This window comes from Apteryx mantelli, chromosome 2 (genome assembly GCF_036417845.1).
Source record: "Apteryx mantelli isolate bAptMan1 chromosome 2, bAptMan1.hap1, whole genome shotgun sequence".
NCBI lineage: Eukaryota > Metazoa > Chordata > Aves > Apterygiformes > Apterygidae > Apteryx > Apteryx mantelli.
The window spans coordinates 5,815,320-5,835,109 of record NC_089979.1 but is presented as its reverse complement, the minus strand read 5'-3'; positions in this window follow the sequence as shown (position 1 = coordinate 5,835,109).

Here is a 19,790-nt window from a genome sequence, read left to right as displayed (position 1 = left end):
AAATGAGAAATAATTTTAGCTGCATCCATTGCATGCAACATGCTAAATTACAGGACTAGTTACAGTCTGTAGACAAGAAGGCTGGGTGAACTGTTACATACAGAGAATGTATACAACAATTTTCTTTCCAAGCTCAGGCCAGAGCTGTTTGTGTAGGGCTGATTTTCACTAACATGACTGGTCACACAAGGAAGCGGGGCTCATTCTATTCTCTTTTTAAATTTTTGCTCCTCTGCAGCCGGAAGCTGGAGAGCTTGAAACACTGGAAAGGAGAAATGAAAGGGGAACTGAAAAAGAAAAGTGGGACCAGGTGCATTCCCCTTCACTAGCATTCACACTTTAAGGTAGATGATAAAGTAGACAAGAAGGTGGCCAGAAATACCAGCAGTACCTCTCAAAGGGTTGTTTTTTTCCAGCCAAAACTGCATGCAATCTATCCCCCTTCCCTAGAACAGACTGATTAAATTTCATCTTCTACATAGTCTCTCTGCAGACCACTAATTATCCTTCAAGTCTAATGGGTGAAGCCAAGTCCACTGAACAAGCAGGAAACAGAATGCTAGTTGCTGCTTCTTACAGCTCTGTGATGGACTTATAAGCCATCACACTCAAAATCTTGCTTTGGGGAAGAATGGAGCACACCATACATATATATGGAGCTAAGACTGTATTGTTAGTCCAGCTAAAGTTTTAACAATCTAATGGTCCAAATGATTGGTCCAGTTACAAAAATATAAGTTTTCATTCAAATTAATACAGGAAAGTCTCAATAATACTGCTAAAATTGCTATACAGGAAAAAAAAAACCTTTCTGATATCTACCCCTTTTCTTTGGTATAACGCTCATGCTTCCAGTGCCCTTCTGGGTGCCAAAGTTGACCATTTCAGCCTTCATCAGGAAGAATTGGAAGTAGGTTATCACGAGCTCCCAGCATCCTGAGATATCTGCCAGGATATCAAAATACCAAACATCACAGTAGGATGTTTGTGGTTGGGTTTTCTTTCTCCTCTCTTCTGGGAGGCACATGATGTTGAAGTTGATGCTTTCTTCTTCCTCAGTCTTGGGTCTGGTGGGATTTATTTCTATACATTTTCTTAACACATGTTCTTTCTTCTCATTAGTTCCTAATTATTCAGTTCTTCTGTTCTTGTTGTTATCTCCAAAATTGTCTTTATCTGAACCACACTCCTGTAGTGACCATCGATTGATCATTACGATTTGTGTTTACAGCCTGGGACCTCTAGTATTATCCCATGTCTGTACTCTTCCACACTGCATTTTATTCTGAAATCACAGACTGTTCAGTCCACATAGCACAACCCTCTGTTATCACTATAAACTAAAGCTGAGCTAAAACAAACCTAAGCCATAGTTCCCTGACTGCTAGGCAATTTCTATCATAACTAAAACAAGCTAAAATTAGCTCAGCCTAGGCAAGCCCAGACAAATCCCCAGGCTGGGCTGACTCAGTCTTGACTGTCAGGTCAAGACAAAGCTGGTGGCCTTTAACTAGTAATAGCAGAATCATAGGTACTGAGCTACAAAGCCTCCCTGATATACAAATGGCAGGACTTGCATCCAAAAAAATCCTCTCAGCAGGACTGAGAAAGAAACAGTGCTTGGGATGTTGCCACAGGTAGCTTCCAACACAGATCCAAGAAAACCCAGCATCCCCCACCTCGTTTATCAGCTCAGCTTTGTATCAAGCCTTCCCTGGGCTCTCGTCGGAGGTGGCTGCTCCTTGGCTGCTCTCTCACTACCTGCTTTGGTGAGTAGCTCTCTCAGTCTTTTGATGAGCATGCGGATTTTAAAGCCTTTCCACTTTCCAAGTGTCTGTCTGTAGTCTTTGGACGATGATGAATAGTCTGAAAATTCACTCCATGTGCATTTTGCTTTTGCTGAAACTTTCTGTGCTTTGCTATTGTCTCTGACCGCAGCCTACCTCCTAATCCAAGACAGTGAGAAAGCATGGTTCTCCTAACGGCAAGTACCCGCTGGTGAAAACTAGGGCTGACTTTAAGCACTGTTAAAGGCCATCTCTAATATCCTGGATTAATCATGAGGTTTGCAGTGCTCAAACTTTGCCAAAATTGTTTTGGAAAACATGCAATATAATGTGTGGTATGAGTGGTTCCCAGGGTCCACAAAATAGATTGAGCCCCCAGGACTTAGAGGGACCTCCTTGTCATATGCAAGTTTAAAAATTATGTCATAAACCGTGGCTCGGTTTCACCCAGCATGCAGGCATGCTTCTATAGTGAGGATACTTAGAATATATATTTATGCCCTTTTTATTGCACACTGTGATGTTGTCTATTACGTTTAGTGTTGAGTTTAATTTCCTCTGTAATAGCCCTGCTTCACATTGCTAGTTTAATCCTGTGGTTTGTTTGTCCCACTGTCTGTATATCGTAAAACAATGCCTTCTGTGTATTTCAAACCTAGTAAAAGAACATTTAAAATTGTAAACTTATTAACTAATTCCTCCTCTTTGTTTTCTGTCTCACTACAGATGTCCAGTCTTTATGTTAGTGCAGGCTACTGTGAAGCAGATACTGTGATTTTTCAACAGTTAATTCAAAATATATTCACAAATTTAGAAGGGTTACACAGAAGAACAGCTCCCAAAGTCTTTGACCAAAAAACCTCCCATTTAAGTGAAAGGTTAATTAAACATCACATACTTTGGCTCATTATGTACATAGGAATTGGAGCTGTCCACAAAATGAACTTTGATTTCCTGACCCTATGAAGCTCTTGGTATTTGTCTTCAGCTGGCATCAAATCAAAGCCAAGGTTTAAAAAAAAAAAAAAGTGCTAGGAGAGTTTCCCCATGCCACAGAAAAAGCAAACAAGCAAACAAACAAACAAAACTAAACTGAAGATTTGGAAGCTCCTCTGGAATTTAGAAAGGAAAATTCACAGAATCACGGAGTCACCAATGTGAGCAGGGGCCTCTACAGATCATCTAGTCTGACCTCCCTGTTCCAAGCAGTGTCAGCTAGAGAAGGTGGCTCAGTGTCCCGTCCACATCCCCGCCCTATCTGGCTCCCATCAAGGCTCACAGCCCTGGTTCACTGGTCATTCGGATGTGCCATTTGGCCACAGAAAGCCTTCCAAACAAAATTTCTTTGCATACTTCCAAACAGTTGTACCAGTGCTAACATTTAGTTTTGAAATAGGTTCTTGCAACAGTATGTGCAGAATCTAGGAGAGTCACCAGCCTTTTAATCCCTGGATGCCGTCACTCATCCTTTGGTGTGGAGCATGAACTTAGTATCTCCTTCTATGTAAGGACCCTCCTAAGCCAAGAGTTATCTGACACAATGTCTTCTGGTTTTCCTCTGCTGTGGTGTGATGTCTTTCAATCTAATATTGCAGTGTGATATCACAGCTCTGGATAGCTTCGTCCTTCACCTAAAAGAAGAAAGCTATCTTTTCTAGTCTTAATGTCTAAGAGACCCTCTGATGCCTGGTACAGCTTATATGAAATACTCGGGAGATGGACCAATGCCCGTAGACTGTTCAACAGTTTCTTCTTCAGTGGCCTTGCTAGGCCATATCACATTCTGTGTTCTGATAAAGCAAAAGGCTGTAAAAATTTTTCCATCTTCTGTTTGCCATGTTATTATCTTGTCTTTTGAATATAACAACTGATGCTAATTGCTAATGATTCTTAATATTTATTATATCATATTCAAGCTAGGTTATTAGAAGGGGAAGAGTATCTATGTTCTTATTAACTAAAATTGCTAATAAGCACAAGCATATACTGGCTTACTCAAACTTTCTCTTATTTTCTGCAATTTACCGGTGTCAGCTGCCCACAAGTGCTGCTTAGTGCCAAGGCAGGGCACTGTAGTGTGAAGCTGAGCCTTTGTCCAATGCATTTGGGTGCTCCATCAGTGTTCATGCAGAGAGTATGCAAAAGTACCCATCTTCTTTCAGACTATATACAGTCTGTTTGCACGTACGGAAGAACTCTGAGATTGTGCAGGTTCACCCACAAAAAAAATGTCACTCCCAAATTAATTTTTGCCGAGTTTGCCAACCACAAGTAAATCACATAGATGCTTTAGTTGTGAGGTTGCTTGAAGATTTTGACCTCCAAAGGTCATGTTTTGACCTCCAAAGACTTTTCTTCTTAGTACTTTCTTAAGCACATCTTCTCTGAGGATAGTTATCCGCTGCAGCCAATTCCCTGATCTTATGTAGAGAGCTGGACCTCTACAAGACTCTCTCTGATCTTTGGACAGATCTCAAACTGTTTGCACAGATCTCAAACTGTAGCTGTTCATGTGCATACACAAGCATTCTCCCACATGTTCTGCAAGCAAAACACATCCATGTCCATCTTCTTCTCCAATATCATTCTACTCCACTAGAAAGGCTGGACTGACCTTCAGGGAAATGGGGACACTTCTCTGTATGCATCTCAGAAGCCTTTAGAAATGCATATTGCAGCTGTTCTCCTATTAAGTGTCTTGACATCCTCTGTCAAGATAAGCATGGCTGCTTTAAGCTTCTGGAACTTTGACTTTCTCACGTTTACTCCTTTGCCTAACTTAAACTGTTTTTCACCTATCTTTACTCATGAGATTTACATTCTTGTCCAGTACAGTTCTTTTCAGTCTTCTCTGCTTCCTTTAGCCTGAGCCCCTCTATTTTTTTCTCATTACTTGTTTTTCACATTGTTTTGTCAAAAGGTCCAAGGTTTGATCACTGACCCATTCAATGCTCTTAGCACAATATCTGCAGAAGGTTTCTGTAGGTTTTCAGGTGGCCAGAATAGACCACCAGTTGTGCCAGCTACAGTCAAACAGAAAGAGCTCTTGGCATATTTACCAGTTTTTCTCTCCTGCCCCTGCACTCTCCTCTTCTAATTCCTGTCAAATCTTTAGTGTCTCAGGAGATATATAAACCTCCGTTTCCAAACTTCTGTACTTTCTGTACAGAGAAATACACTTTATCTTTCTTTGAAATTGAAATTACAGATGAAAATCACTGTCCATTCTGGCTGGACTAATACAGGATTGATGGTTCCTCACAGAATATGATCCAGTCTGATCATAAATGACATAAATGATAGGTCTTTTACCACTTTTCCTGGGAGACTATGCCGCATCCTGATGAATGTTTTTGTAACAAGTTTTTGCTGATATTCAGGTTTATTTTTTCAATTTTTAAATTCAGCCTGCTACTCCTAGTTACCTTCTACTGTACTACCCTTAATCAATTTATCATTAGTATTGTTGCCATTTACATTAATGAAGTCAGCAGTGGAAATACTTGGCCCTTGTATGGTGTTTGCTGTTTTATATGTTTGTAATAAAAAAAACTCCCTTGCACTGAAGAGTTTGCAATCTCTTTATGATTCAAGATAAGAGGCTGATGGAAACACTGAGGACTTACAAGACAAGGTGATGATATAACAAATTCATGTAACAAACCAGTTTCAAAAGTAGGTAGTGCATCTTTCTGAAACCTACTGTGTATTATTTGATTGTGAAAATATTTTAAAGCTCATTCAGGGCCATGGCTGCTGTCCCTTTGTGTTTATGCAGAGACAGCCTCTGCCCCAAGAAGTTCACAGTCAAAGTAACAGGATTATCAAAGATATATATAGACATGTACATCCCTGCCTCAAGCGCTATTTTCCCAGGTGATACCCATGAATCTTTCTGAAACTCAGCAAATGAATCACTCTTCAAATATCTTAATGAGGAGATAAATCTAGAGTCTAACAGGGCAATTCACATTGACGCTGCTGAGTTCTAGTTATAAAAATGTGGGATCAGAGAATCAGAGGGATGTAAAAATCAGTGTTTTTATCTGAACAAAGCAATACTGTTCTTGTCTGGATAAATGGAGTCCATCACATGTAAGTCCACCCTACTCTGTATGTCATTTTATCAGCCTGAGCTCTTAGTTGTACTATCCTTGGATTTCTGAGTCACAGTAAATGGACCAAGGGCCTGGCCATCTCCCCTAAGGGCATTGCTTTTCTGCAGCCCAAAAGCTTCCTTACAGCCCACAGGTTTCAGTTTTGTCTGCTTTCATCCGTCCATCTGGCATCCAGACCCTGCAAAATTCCCTTTCAGCTTCCTATATGCTGCCTGTGGCTGCATATATCTGCAGTGACAAAAGCAACTGCCTTCGGAACAAAACATTATTTACTTATTCCTGTAAGGTACAAAGCTTTCAGAACAAAGTCTAACAACCACACTCAGGTTAAATGCAGGGATATTAGGCGCATCTTCATAAATTTGCATCCTTTCATCCTTTAGAGTTAGAAACATCCCACTGTGTCACCACATCTTTGTCTCCTTGCCTTTCTGTGAGACAGGCGGACTGTCAGCTTTTCACTGACTCGCATTAGCCTCACTTACCCAAACTCCTCCCTTCCTTTCAAGCACTGTTAAGATTTTAGGCCCCCTTTGATTTTTATGTCATTTTTAGCTTTGGAAGAGTACCGCTTTCTAGCTGAATGAAGCCATCTAGATTGTGGATAATTTCTCCCTGTAATTCACGGCCAGCTGTTGCTACGTAACTCCTAAGCTATGTACCTGAAGTGCTTTATCTGTGTGATGGCTTTATCTTTTTTTTGCTTGGTACAATGCCTTTCTACTGCAACCTGACTGGAGAAAAAGAAAAAAAAAGTAAAAATTAACTGTGAGCAGATTCTCAACTTAATTGAAATTAGTGATGCATGGAGAGAAAGGCAGGTCAGCACAGGAAAAGAACAAGTTAAATAATCTTTGGATAAATTAAGTGTCTACAGGTCAGTGGGAACAGCTGAAATATACTGAAATATACTGTAGGATACATCAGGAACTACCAATAGCAATCACTTCATGACTAGAGATTATCTTTGAGATCTCATGGAGGAAAAGTACCAAAAGAGCAAAGAAGGGCAAACAGTACCGTTGTAAAAAGAAAGGTGAATTCCAGAAGAGTCAGCCACTTTGATACTTGGAAAGAAAACAGACCAAATGATTAAGCAGTTGATATGTGAGCACCTAAAAGATAGGAAAGAGATAAGAAACAGCCAACAATGAATTGTCAAAAAAGGATTGCTTCCATCCAGCCAAAGACAGGATAATTTATGCAGTGATTAAGGGGAAGCACTGACATTTCCCACAGCTATGCTCCACCATCATCATGGAAGTTGTAACTGCAAACACTGTTGGAGAAATGTGGTTCCATGGACTTTCAACAGCCTCCTTTGGGTAGACTGTAAATTTTTCATTTAATTTAACACTTTTAATGATTTTAACTTAATTATTTTCTTTTAAAATGTGTGGCCTAATTGCCAGTTTATTACAGTTCTGAGTTAATGTAATGGTGATGAAATTACCAGTGCTACTTCTTTGAGATCTACCTGTTTACCCAGTCAGTAGTGCCAAGGGAATGAGTACAGCTTCAGCATCATAAATAACGCTCTGGCACAGATGCAGTTCTTGAAAGAAGAACATTTTCTTGTGTGCAAGCAAAAAGCATGCACTTATTTCCGGACAGAAGAATACCCAGAGGCAACTCAAATAGCGCTCAACACCCATGTGTGGACAACTTAGCTGAGCCCTAGATAGTCCATGGAGAACTGATCAGTACAGTCAGTGGAGCACAGACAGCAGCAAACAGGGGACCAGCTCATTGCCTGCGGAGCTGCCTACACAATCTGCAGGCTACAGGTTACACTTGCCAGGCAGGACAATCTAGGGCATCTCAGACGGAGGCAGTCTTTAGGGGGTTGTCTGCTGGGTCTCCATCTGCTAAATGCAAGCCTAGACACCTGACTCACAGACAGGCAGAAAGACCTGCACAGGCTCACACTGCTCCCTCATCAACACAGTCAACACAATGCTCCTGGCAAGCGATTCATCTAACCCCATAGCAGACACCAATCTCAGTGCAGTTGCCCACAGTTAGGTGCCCAGCATGGCTGAGGTTTCCAAGAAGGTGTCCTGGTGGGGCTGGCAAACATGAGACAGTGTCTAAGAGAGACCCGTACCTTTTGGGAATGGCCTCCAGAGGTGACATGGGATTTCCTGGGGCAGGTCCAGTGGTACCAGATGACTCTCCGTAGGTGCCTGAACCCTGCCGTACCTCTTGAGTGGCTGAATTAAGATGCCCTGTTGACAGGTGGACACCTATCTGTAGGCACTAAAAGGTAGGTCTTGATCTGAGCTGAATTCCACCTTATCAGTTCACAGTTTCACTTTTAAAGTGAAATAAGCTATACTTAATATAGGTTTAGAGAGTCCCCAAAGGGAATTAGTGTGGAAAAGCAGAACATTGCATACTGTAACTGATTTTACAGTGACTCTATTCTCTAGGCAAACCCTGTGATATTGCTGCAAACAAGGTACGTGGCATTCTGGGACATCTTAAACACCGTCAGTTATGTAAGGCCCCAGAAGGAATTAGTCACTGAACTTGGCACTAATGAGAGACTCCAGCAAGAGCACAGGTGTCTATTGCTTGCCATTGCTCTTTAGTAAGGAAGTCAACCTAACTGAAATTGGAAGAGCCCAGAGCACAGCAACATGAGTGATGCAGGTGCTGAAAAACGTGGCTGATGAAGACTGAATGAAATAATTGGCTCTGTAGAACTGATGTGGACATGTAATAATCACCTTCAAGAGTCTGAAAGGTTGGCATAGAAAAAATTTGGATCCATAGCTCCCTGTGCCCACTGAGGATAAAGGAAGAGCAAGTGTCTTAGTTTTCAGTAGGGGAGACTTATTTTAGCTGATAGGAAAAGGAAAACAGACAAAAAAACCCTTCTAACAGGAAGGACAGTGGAGCTCTTACAGAGATTGCCTCAGAAGGCTGTGGATTACAAGCTAAGGAGCTTCTAAGTTGTTACACAAACTTCTGTTGGTGGTGGCCAAGATTTATTTAATCCTGCTGCAGCATAGAGGGGTGACCTCTCATCATCCCATCTAGTCCTGTACTTCAATGCTTTTCTAAGTATAATTCATGTCTAGTCTCCAACATTTAATTCTCTTGATTTGGACAGACAGGAATGCAAAACTGAACAAGGAAATGGGGATGCTCGAGAACTTGTCCAAAATAGGAAAATCGTGTTTCTGGTTTAGCCATCTTTCATGCAAACTCTTTCATCCTGACTGCAATTTGAGAGAACACCTGATAGCACTAGTGGGGCCACCACCTCTATAGAGTCTTGCTATAAATGTGCTGCAAAGCTGCCTTTGGGACTGGCTCTTCCCTAGCAAACAGACAGGAGAACCGCCATGGTAAAACATCAGGTAAATGTATGGGCAGGAGGTGGAAGAAGAGGAAGTAACAGACTGTGGAACTGGCCAAAAAGGAGAGGGAGCTGGTGGAAGAGAAAGAGATGTGGAGATGTAGAGAAAACATAGAAAAAGAAAAGTAATAACAATAAGAAAATTTCTGTGGTGAAAGAAAGCAGGAAAAAGGCAAGAAAAGCTGTATAATAGCCAGGTTAGTGTTGCTGCATTAACACATTTTGGTGTATTTCCCTTGAGCGAGAGGCAGAAGGGAAGGAAAGACCTATTTTGCTTTAGGCAGGCAGAGGGAGAACAGACAGAAGGTACCTGGCCTGGAGCTGGCCCCAAACTGAGTGTGCAGTGAAGTCCTGCAACATTACTTCAGCCCCTCCAGAAGCCCTGGCTTCAAAACCAACCTACTTTTAACATTGCCCAGGCATCTGTCATTGCCCAGCAGTGGCTTCTGCCTTCTGCATGACTGCGAGTAAGTAAATACTACAGGTCTGTGATAACGAAATAGTTGATCACATTTGGTGTGCTTAGGGGCAAAGCATCCTTTCAGTGGGCAGTTGTGGTTGGATCATCATTCTAGCTCGAATGACGGAGGCCTGACAGCCTATGCTCTGAAGGACCCCTCAAGTCAGCGTTCACTGCTAAGGTCACCAGAAGCCAGCTTGCTGCAACAGCACATGAAGCATGCAAGATGTTTTGCAGCATTAAATATGTGGCTGTGGATGCAGTTTCTTCAGTATCTAATGCATCAAAGCTCAGATGTAAGCATTTCGCAGCTGCTGAATAACAATCCAAACCAACAGGGACAAGGAGATAAAAAGGCTATTCTGAGCACATGTTAATCCTCCCCTGTGCAAACTCTGGTAGTCCCAGGCCACGGTCTTTGATTTTACCAGCCTAAAGCTGTTTTGAGCCTAAACAGGAAAAATAAAATATTCTATATACGATAAAGCATGGGAGTGGAGCACTGCTAAAGAGCAAAGAGAAAAGAGTAGAGGTCCTCAGGGGGACTCGAAGCAAAAAAAATACAGAAAAAAGAAAGAACAAGAGTCAGAGAGAGGGCATTAGGGTTCCCACGTGAGCAACGTGTGAGAGGTGTCTGAGTTTGCTCAAGGCTCAGAGAGCCCAGGTGGGTCTCACCAAAGTGCAGGGCCAACCTGACTGTGCCTGCAAAATACGGTACGGCACAGGTCTGATCCTGAGCTTCCACACTCATAACAGCAGAGGATTTTTTTTCCTTATGTAACTGATAAGAAGAGAAACTTGTGTCTGTAAGGCTGAAATGATTTTACTCAATTCCGTGGCTTATATTTCAGCAAACACTGCCTTTCCCCAGGGCTTGGGTCCTCTAGCATGATTGCAGGGCATACCATTCCCACACGCTTTCCAGAAACACATCCATTTCCCCAGGAAAGCACGATGCCCTGCAAACACAGGCTCTACTGCTGCTCTGTTGCGCAGAGCAGTAGCAGCAGCCGAAAGGCAGATTGAAAAGGTGACTGGTGGAAAGCAGTCTTTTTAAACAGACAGCAGCACACCAAGCATCCAGATGTTACCTTTCAGATGCAGCACAGTTTGCAAGTCCTTCACGCAGGCAAGGTTAAAAAGGAAAAAAAAAAAAAAGGAATTGGAAAAGGGAAACATACTTTAGCAAAACAGTTTAATTTGATGTTCAGAGAAGCAGCATTAAGAGGGCTGGGGAGTGAGAGGAACCAGCTCTGCCTGGGATCCCTAATTTGGTCAAGCCATTTTACTTCTGTGTGCCTCAGTTTCCTGAGCTGTGACACGCGGATGAGGGTGACGGTTGCCCTCCTTTGTAAAATGGTCTTGAGAGCAGAAAAATCACTATCCGCAATATTCAGCATCTTTATTAGGCAGCATGCACAAACACAAGTTTTTCATTCTCAAACATAATCCTGTTGTGTGTATACTGATCTCCCACTCATCGCAGTATTTCTGTATCAGGCATATGGATAGTACCAGATCATCCTCAATGACTCACTATTTACGTGCAAAATGTCATGAACATTTGAGAATGTTTTACACCTGGAATGCTATATTTGGCAGCACCAAGTGACTCAGTTTTGCTAGCAATGTTAGCAACAGTGAGAAAAATAAATGGCAATTTTAATTACATTTTGTAGATATTTTACAGCAAGGATTTTTATTTTGGCAAATAAAGACATCTGGAGTCTAAATATTTTATCTTCTCTGCTCCCACTGCTTTAAGATTGGAGGGAAGGGACACTGTACATACATTGCTGTTCCCATATGTATTTGCTGTGCTCTCCCTAGAGACAGCACCAGCATAACTCAGACGGTCACTGTGGAGTAGTGGACTACTTCACAGTAATCACAGAAGCAGACATCTGCTGGAGGCAGGCAATATGGTAGAGGTGCTTTATGGGATGAGAATGAGCTGTGCACAGGATTAACACAGAGGACCTAGCAACTGCGAGTGCTCACTACTGTCTTTCACAGAGTTGTAGCCTGGATGCCAGGTCCTTCCAGCCTCTGGGCTTCAGGACCCCTGCTCCTCCCGCACACACGATGGCTGCGCCCATGCAGCAAACTTGAAGGAAGGTTGCAAGCAGATAACTTCTGTGGTCAAGTTCCTACACAGTATAAACACTCCTGTTTTGCCTGCTCTGACATGTGAGGTGGTGCTGGGCTGTCCAATGACAGAAGATGCTACTGAAGGTTCTTCAGGTACTCAAGGAAATGAGCTAACAAGAACATACTTAGTCTTTTGGATGCTTGTGAGCCTGCTCAGCTGCTTTGGCTTCTAAAAAAGAGGCAAGGTTGCAAACGGCTTGCAGCAAGCAGAGCTGAGTGTACTTGGGGTATAAGGAAGCACAGACCTGAGCATACTTCATGTCTGCAAAAAAACTTTGGTGTCATTTTATCTCGTTCTTTCTAATAGAAAAGCTCATAGTTTTGCTCTCTTTCATTGCTAAATATACTGAGTACTCTAAATAAGTCATCACATGTGCTGGAGACTATCCACAAGGGACATTATTTTAAATGCTTTCTCTACTGTTGAAGCAAAGAAGTCATTAGATCCCTTTGCAGAGCAGTGAGGGATACCACCTACTCTCCTAAATTTATGACTTGTGAGCTAATGCTCTTTCTAATTGAAGTGGCTAGTGACTAATGAAAGAATAGAGGATGCAGCCAAGCTTGGCTATACATTGGAAATTCACTAATACACATTTTCCCAAGATGTTCAGGGATATTCCTGAGAAGAAGCTAGGAATCAGAAGCTGTGAGATATGAAGGCACAAAGCAGAAAATGTCCTTACCCCATTTACCTGAGTAGTTTTCACTATCATACAGCGTCCCTGCACACTCTAGAAACCATAAGTCATACCTTAAAATCTGAACCTGAAATAAGTATTCCATAGTCTTCTGGAAGCTCCTTCTTTAGCTTCAGTGCAATTGTGCTTTAAGATCTGTGATATTATATGTCATATAATATATATGGGATATAATTCTGTGTTTGGAGATGTGGATGTATATATGCATTTGCTGTTTAACTGTGGATGTGGGTGTAAGTAGGCCTAGTCACGCAAAGCATTGCTTTGCAGCTACCTGCAAAATAGGAGACAGTTGTTTTTAACAATAGCCAGCAAACTCTGGAAAGTTGGAAGGAAGAAAAAAAGGAAAAAGAAAAGAAAAGAAAAGAAAAGAAAAGAAAAGAAAAGAAAAGAAAAGAAAAGAAAAGAAAAGAAAAGAAAAGAAAAGAAAAGAAAAGAGGCAAATTCACTGCATTTAATTAACTGACACTGGAGGAAGAGACAGACATGAATGACAAAGCAACTAATTTACTCCCATTTGGCTGAGTCAACACCCCAACAGTATCCTATGTGTCATTTACCTGACATAGTGTTGCTAGGAGGCCTTTTGCTGATCCTGTTTTTCAGCTGAATGATTTCTAGAGCGCATCAGGACACGTAATAGACAGAACTTGGGTTGAATTTGATTTAAGCAAAATCCTTAACTTGTTTAACTTATCCTCATTTTAACTTATCCTTAAAATAATGTAACCAAATCAGGAATATGTAAACTAGTGAGTCACACATTGAAAGAAAGGAATAGTATAGAACTAGGATTACCCTCTTGTACGCTCAGATTCTCCATGTCCAGCTTCAGGTGGTTGCTCACATAGCTGCCCAGGCTTGGAGGCTACTTATTGCCACCCAGCTGAATCCCACAGGTGCTTGGTATCTTGTATCCGAGCTCTTTCCATCTGGAGGTCCTGCATTTTTCCCCCAGTCACTACTGTGGCTGATGCAAAGGCTCCTTCCCCAGGCTTAAAAGTGGGATGGAGGCTTCCATATGTGGGGTCTGAAAGCTGGAAGGTCATCAACAACCTCCTCTGAAAACACCATTCCTTTTCAATCAAGTCTTATGGCATCCTTTAATATAGGAGGCTAAAGAGAAGTGAGCCACCTAAGATTTACAGTGACAAACTGAACAAGGCTTTGGCACAGACACGAGCACCAACAATCACTGCTTACCTGTTACCATGCTGTTCGTCACTGTTTTGGCCCACGCTAACCAGCACTCTCCCAGGCAAAGCCGAGGCAGAAACTGGAGCCAGCATGGACTAGGGACTCTTCCCAAGAAGCAGTTTGGATGGGGCTCTTCTGGGGAAAACAAGAGTACTAATTTTCTGGGCATGATCAATGCTTGGCCAGTTGTCAGAGGGCCAGAGAACAGCCCTTGGACCATTTTATTTGCTGACAGAGCCTGAGCTAAGGAGGATGACCAAATAATTTAGAGAGTTTTCTTTTTATTGCTCAGTCTGGAAATAGAAGATTAACCTGTCCCTCCCCTTCCCAGGGTAGAGCCATAGGAGTCCATAAGGAGGCTGCTGTCTTTCCTTATTCCACAAAGACTGTCTGCCTCAGCCAGCAAACGTCCTCCTGCCGTCCTCCGTCACTGCCTCCATTTCTAATCCTGCTGTCAGGGCATGCGTTGGTTTTGCAGTCATGCATACAGTATCAAAAATGAGGACTCACGGAGTGGAAAGAGGGAGGAAATTGCTCCGATGTGGCTGGACTGGACAGGAAATTCTGTTAAAACAAAATCTAATAAAGTTTTCTGAAATATATGGTTGGAGGGTTGAAGTAGGCTTACTGCCAGTGAAGTAGGCTTACTGCCTTGTAATTTCTTACGCCTTTACAAAGCATGCTCCGGAACTGCGCTACAACTTCTTGCACAGTCCCTGGACTGAGTTGCTGTGGTGCCACTTGGACACCTCACTTCCCCCAGGGAGTGAGCTGCTCTGGGCTGTATGCATCCCAGTCTCTCCCCAAAGGACGATTTTGCAGCACCCGCAGCACCCTGAGCTTGGGTACGGTGACACCAGTCACAAGAACTGCAGCAAAGTCAGAGGAATCAGAGCACTGAAAATTGGCAGGAGTGCAGAAACATCCCTATTTATCCATGAACTGCTGCTCTGCATGCTGACTGTCCACCATCTTCTTGGGTCACTTCCACTGTGTAAAGAGAAGTGGAGGAGTATGGGAGATGAACCTTGTTAATCTCTGGAAATCTGTTTAACCTTTTTTCCACGCTTCAGACCTTATGGCTGCTCAACAGATCTACTGCTGCTTTTTTAATCTGTTTGATACCTGAAGTAAGCATGTGATTTTACCAAAAAAAAAAAAAGAGAGAGAGAATATGTAATTCTAAGTTCAAAGATTTCACATTCAAGATTAGATACAGGCAAAGCTGGACTCTGAGACAGCCAGTTCTGGAGGAAGACTGATGGGTGAAGTATCCCCATCATGGATACAGCAGAAAATGGGCCCTCCCACACAGGGCATTTCCAAACCTAAAGAAGAATAAGGAAGGGAAACTGTCTTCAGAGCTTATGTGCTGTCCTTCTGAAGAGTAGCAGCACTTGGAAAGGATAGAGTACATCCTTGGTGTACGCACAACATCACCAGCCACCAGCTGCAGGGAACAGGAAACAAAACTAGCATGTTTAAGCCAAAAAGGATTTGCTGGCACACTGGTTTCCAGTGCAGTCCTAGGGAAAGCTGCAACAAGCCACAGAAGCTGCAGGACACATCAGAGAAAGTCAGAAGTACCAGGCAAGGTTCGTGACTTAGACCCTTCACATACTGGGGCAAAACTTATCATTTCTGCCCAGGAACATGGAAGAATTAACCAGAAGACTCTACATTGCATGTGCAGTTAATCCAATGTGTCCCAGATGCATCAAAATGCTACACTGGACATGTAACTTCTAGCAAATAGCTTATCAGTTCTCACTGTACCGCTCAGCACAATTAGTATGTATGACAGGAGCTTTTTCTTTCAGTAGATACCCTTTCAAAACACCAAACCAGCCAAAGAGTCAGGGAAATGCAACCAGCTTTGCTAAGGTCCTCCGTCTTCCTCCACCACATTTATACTGGGCATAATATTAATTCAAGCCCATTATTTTCAAGCGTCATTAACAGTACAATGGAGAATGATAAATTATTGCTTTAATGGGAAAATAATGACATAAAGACACTTTTAAAGTAATTGGATCCTCAGCCTGAAGAGTGGGGAGTGCCTTTTTCCCATAAAGCCCATGCAATACTGATAGGAATGAGAGTCCAGATGTGCCTGGGGGGTTGACTGCTGCCTGAAGAAACTCCTGCAGAGCAAACGCTTGTCTCTCAAACTGCTTGGTTTTTTTTCCACCTTGCCTCAGATTTCTGCTTGGTAACTACACAAAAGGAGAGTGGGGTTGCCTGGAAGCAAGCAATGTCTTGGTTATGATGGTAGAGCAGTACTGCCCATGATCGACTCACACAGAAAGTCTGCTCCTGTTATTTACACAATTCCCTTCCCTGCTCCTGGAGCAAGTAACATGGGAATGTATTTCTGCAGTGGGGTGCCCAAAGCTCTAAACCCCATTTCTTGCCTGACCCAGAGTTTACGGAGCACAGGTTTGTTAGAGGAAACCAGGCTCTCACGTGGCTCAGTTTACAGGCACAGATGCTCAGCTCTGACCATCAAGGAAGTCAAGGATGGAAAAACATAAAACTCATTGGTCTAAATTACTCCAGCCAAAGCAGAACAGCTTGTGGAGAGCTTGGAGATGTTCAGGTGGAAAGTTCTGTAATAGAAATACAAGGTATTATTAGCAAGATCTAATAGCTTAGGCATGGGCGATTTATGCCATCAACTGCAATCCCTTTTTCTCTGCCCAGATCGTTGCAAACAGTCCTCTGGATTTGACCAGGAAGCAAGACAATGGCTTATGAGTTTTAAATCTTCTAAAAATTAACTGCTTCTCTTGTAACAGAGTGATTTATGCAAGGGTTAGCTCCTGTCTTTGGTCTCTCATTATGATTAAAGACTAAAGTAATGACCAATAACTCTGGGATTACTGCTTAAATATCACTGCCTGGAAAATTAAGACAGCAAAAGGCTCCTGAATGGATCTACATGAATACTGAAGGTGCATCCTAATGAAGATGAGGCAGTAGCAGCCAGGCAGTTTGAAAAAAAAAGCCCATGTGATTAGGACACTGTATGGGAAAGGGTCAGGGTGGAGGCAAGAGAGGCGGATATACCAATTAACTCAAAATGAGACTGAAGAAGGCTTAAGCTTCAATCTCATTATCTCTGTAAGTATGCAGGACTGATTGGCTAAGAAGAAATAGCTGAGGTTGCATCGGAGCTAGAATTTCTTTTTCCACAGAGCCACTGAAGACTAGCTAAAGTAGTTCACCTTTGAAGAGACATTACCTTTTCCTCTGTTTAACCAGCAGCATTTGGGAACCTGCAAGAGAGGTTTCACTACAGCTGAGGCAAAGTACTGCTATTTTGCAGTCTTGCAGCCTTACAAATTATGGGACGTGTTACCATCCAGCTGGGTAGGAACAGCAGGACAGCAGGACAGAGTCCTGAAATCTATACTTGGTTGAAGTTTCCTGAGACATCTTTGCAGTCTCCTGGCTTGTGCCTGGCCCGTGAATGAGGACTTCTGAGTTTGTTAAAGTACGGACTGTCCCTAAACCTAAAGCACAGCAAATCCTATGTCTATATGTTAATGATGAAGTTAGCTCACAAGGAACAACTTCTCAAGTCACACAAATGGAGGATTCATCCTATCTAACTAGGCTAGGAGTGAATTTGCCCAGGGCTCCGTCTGTCCTTAACAGAAAAGAGAAAGGATTCAGTGCTGAGGGTGGGATGAATTACCCTCTGCATGTCCCTGTCTCTTGCCACTGACTTCTTGCTTGGAAGTTCACATAGCTACCTCAGTTTTTAGGTGGTCTTTGAACTTAATGGAAAATGTGGTGATTGCTGCTTTCATACAGATTCCATCTATTAAGAAGCTAAAAGAAACCTCATTAGTAAGCTACCAGTGATAGTTTAAAACCTATAGTCCTCTATATTATAGCTTTATAATCCCTGGTCATCATCTTTTAAGGCTTCAACAGCAAAGCAGGATGGAGTTGGATTTGACGGTCTGTGGAAAAAATGGAGATGCTACAGTAAAAGGTTGTCTGCCATGCAGCACAAGCTGCTCTGAAAGAACTACCATCACAACATGGCCACACGGTGAAGAGCTCTGTGGGCACCACAGAGTCTGTGCAGGGTCCTGCCACGCACTTAGGGGTCAGCTTTGTCTAACCCTGTGTGCTGAAATCCCTTCCTGAACTGTGTCGCTCAGTGTTACAGCAGCACCTGCAGATTGCAGTGCCCTTTGCTGCAAACCCTTCGGGGCAGGGGCTCCTATGAGTAGCTCTTAAATAACATCTTCACCAGTGGATAACACAATCCTTTACAAGGGAGGTCACTCTTGCCTTTCCTGCACAGATGGGATGTTTGCAGCCTTGCTGCTTTGCTGTTTGCTGGAGGCGCCATTTTTTGGTGAGAAGACTAATGGCTTTGGGATACATTTTTATACTAGCAAAAGCATCTTTTCCTGTGAACCTCACCTTTGGGGAGTTTTTTTTTTTGTTTTTTTTTTTGAATGAGCATCAACCCAGGCCTGTCATTTGGTACTTTCAAAAATCAAAGCATTGCATCCTCACAGACATCTTTATTAACCAGAGACAAAATATCGTCTTTGGCAACAAGGGATGACAAATTAATTAGATAATGCTTGTAATGCTCCTGGAAGATTTAAAAGACTCTATACGTTCAAGTAAATTAATATTTATTACGATCTAAAGAAGAGACAAATGGCACCACAAGCCAGAGCATTATACCCACTCACTCCCTTTTTCACTGACAGCTTGATCTTGAATAGAGCAGTAAATACCCAGCCAGATGTGCACACACTGTTCAGTTTACTGGTGATGCTAATCACCAGGCGCTGGGGATTTTCCTTTTGGACCAGAAGGGATGGTTCCCATGCCAAGGACAGGGGGATGTTAGGGAGTAAGAGGGCAACATTTTTCAAATGTGTTTAATGTGAATCCAATATGACTCTTCAAAGTGGTTGTAGCAAACAAGTGCAGACAAATTTTATATAGCGGATGGTGCGATGGCAGGTTCAGGCACTGTGGATTGGAGCTCAAAGAGGTGGGAGAACCTAAACTCAGAAAGCCACTGAGGAAGCAAAGACAACTCTACAAGGGTTGGGCAGAGAGTTACAGAGGAGGAGCGGGCAGGTTTTAAAGTGGATGGGCCAAGCTGAGAGGAAGCTGGAGGGTAGTAACGAATATGTTGGGTAGTGGATGGGGCACCAGCAACAGTGGGTACAAATCCTAGGAAGGAAAGAGAGCCTGAGAGGAAACGCAGACCGAGGAAAACAAGCCCTCCTCCTTGTTCTGATGCTAACCTGCTGCAAAGCCCTTGGCAGGAGGAAGACATATGATCAGCCTTTCATTTAACCTCTGCAGACATCATTTTTCCCATCTGCAACACGACAGAAATTAATATTTGCCTATGGCTGGGGAACTGAGTTTTTGATTGCTACAGGATGATGCTACAGGAATGCAAAGTGTGTTGCTATGAGCAGAGAGCGTGCATTTAGTTTGTTGCTGACATAGTTTCTCAGGTCATGGCAGAGGAGAGAGGGCTGAGTGAGATGCAGAAAGCAGAGCACAGTAGACCCATTTTCAAACCAGACCATGGCCACTGCCACCTTGCTGTGACTGCTGATTTCCCAGGGGAGTGTGCCAGATCCCCAGGGACATGAGAGCATTGCACCCTCCTTACCACTCTGCCTCTGGTAACCCTGCACTTCCTGGGGATCCTCCACCCACCCCCAGCGCTGCTGGAGGAGACCCAGAGCTTGGACAGAGGTGAGGTGGAAAATTAATAAATGAGGGTGGAGAGCCAGAAGATTTATCTTCCTCTCTAGGAAAATCTCCTCACCGACTCCATAAAAATAAAATCCCTAAGGCAGTGTAGTATGAAGAGCCATATGGAATGACCATCTCCTTTCCCGTGGATCATCTGGGCCCTTCGCTCAAAGGATCTGGTGTCAGATACTTCCCTTGGCCCATAGCAGACCCCATTGCTACTTGCTGCCCCATGAGAATAACAGCTTAGAA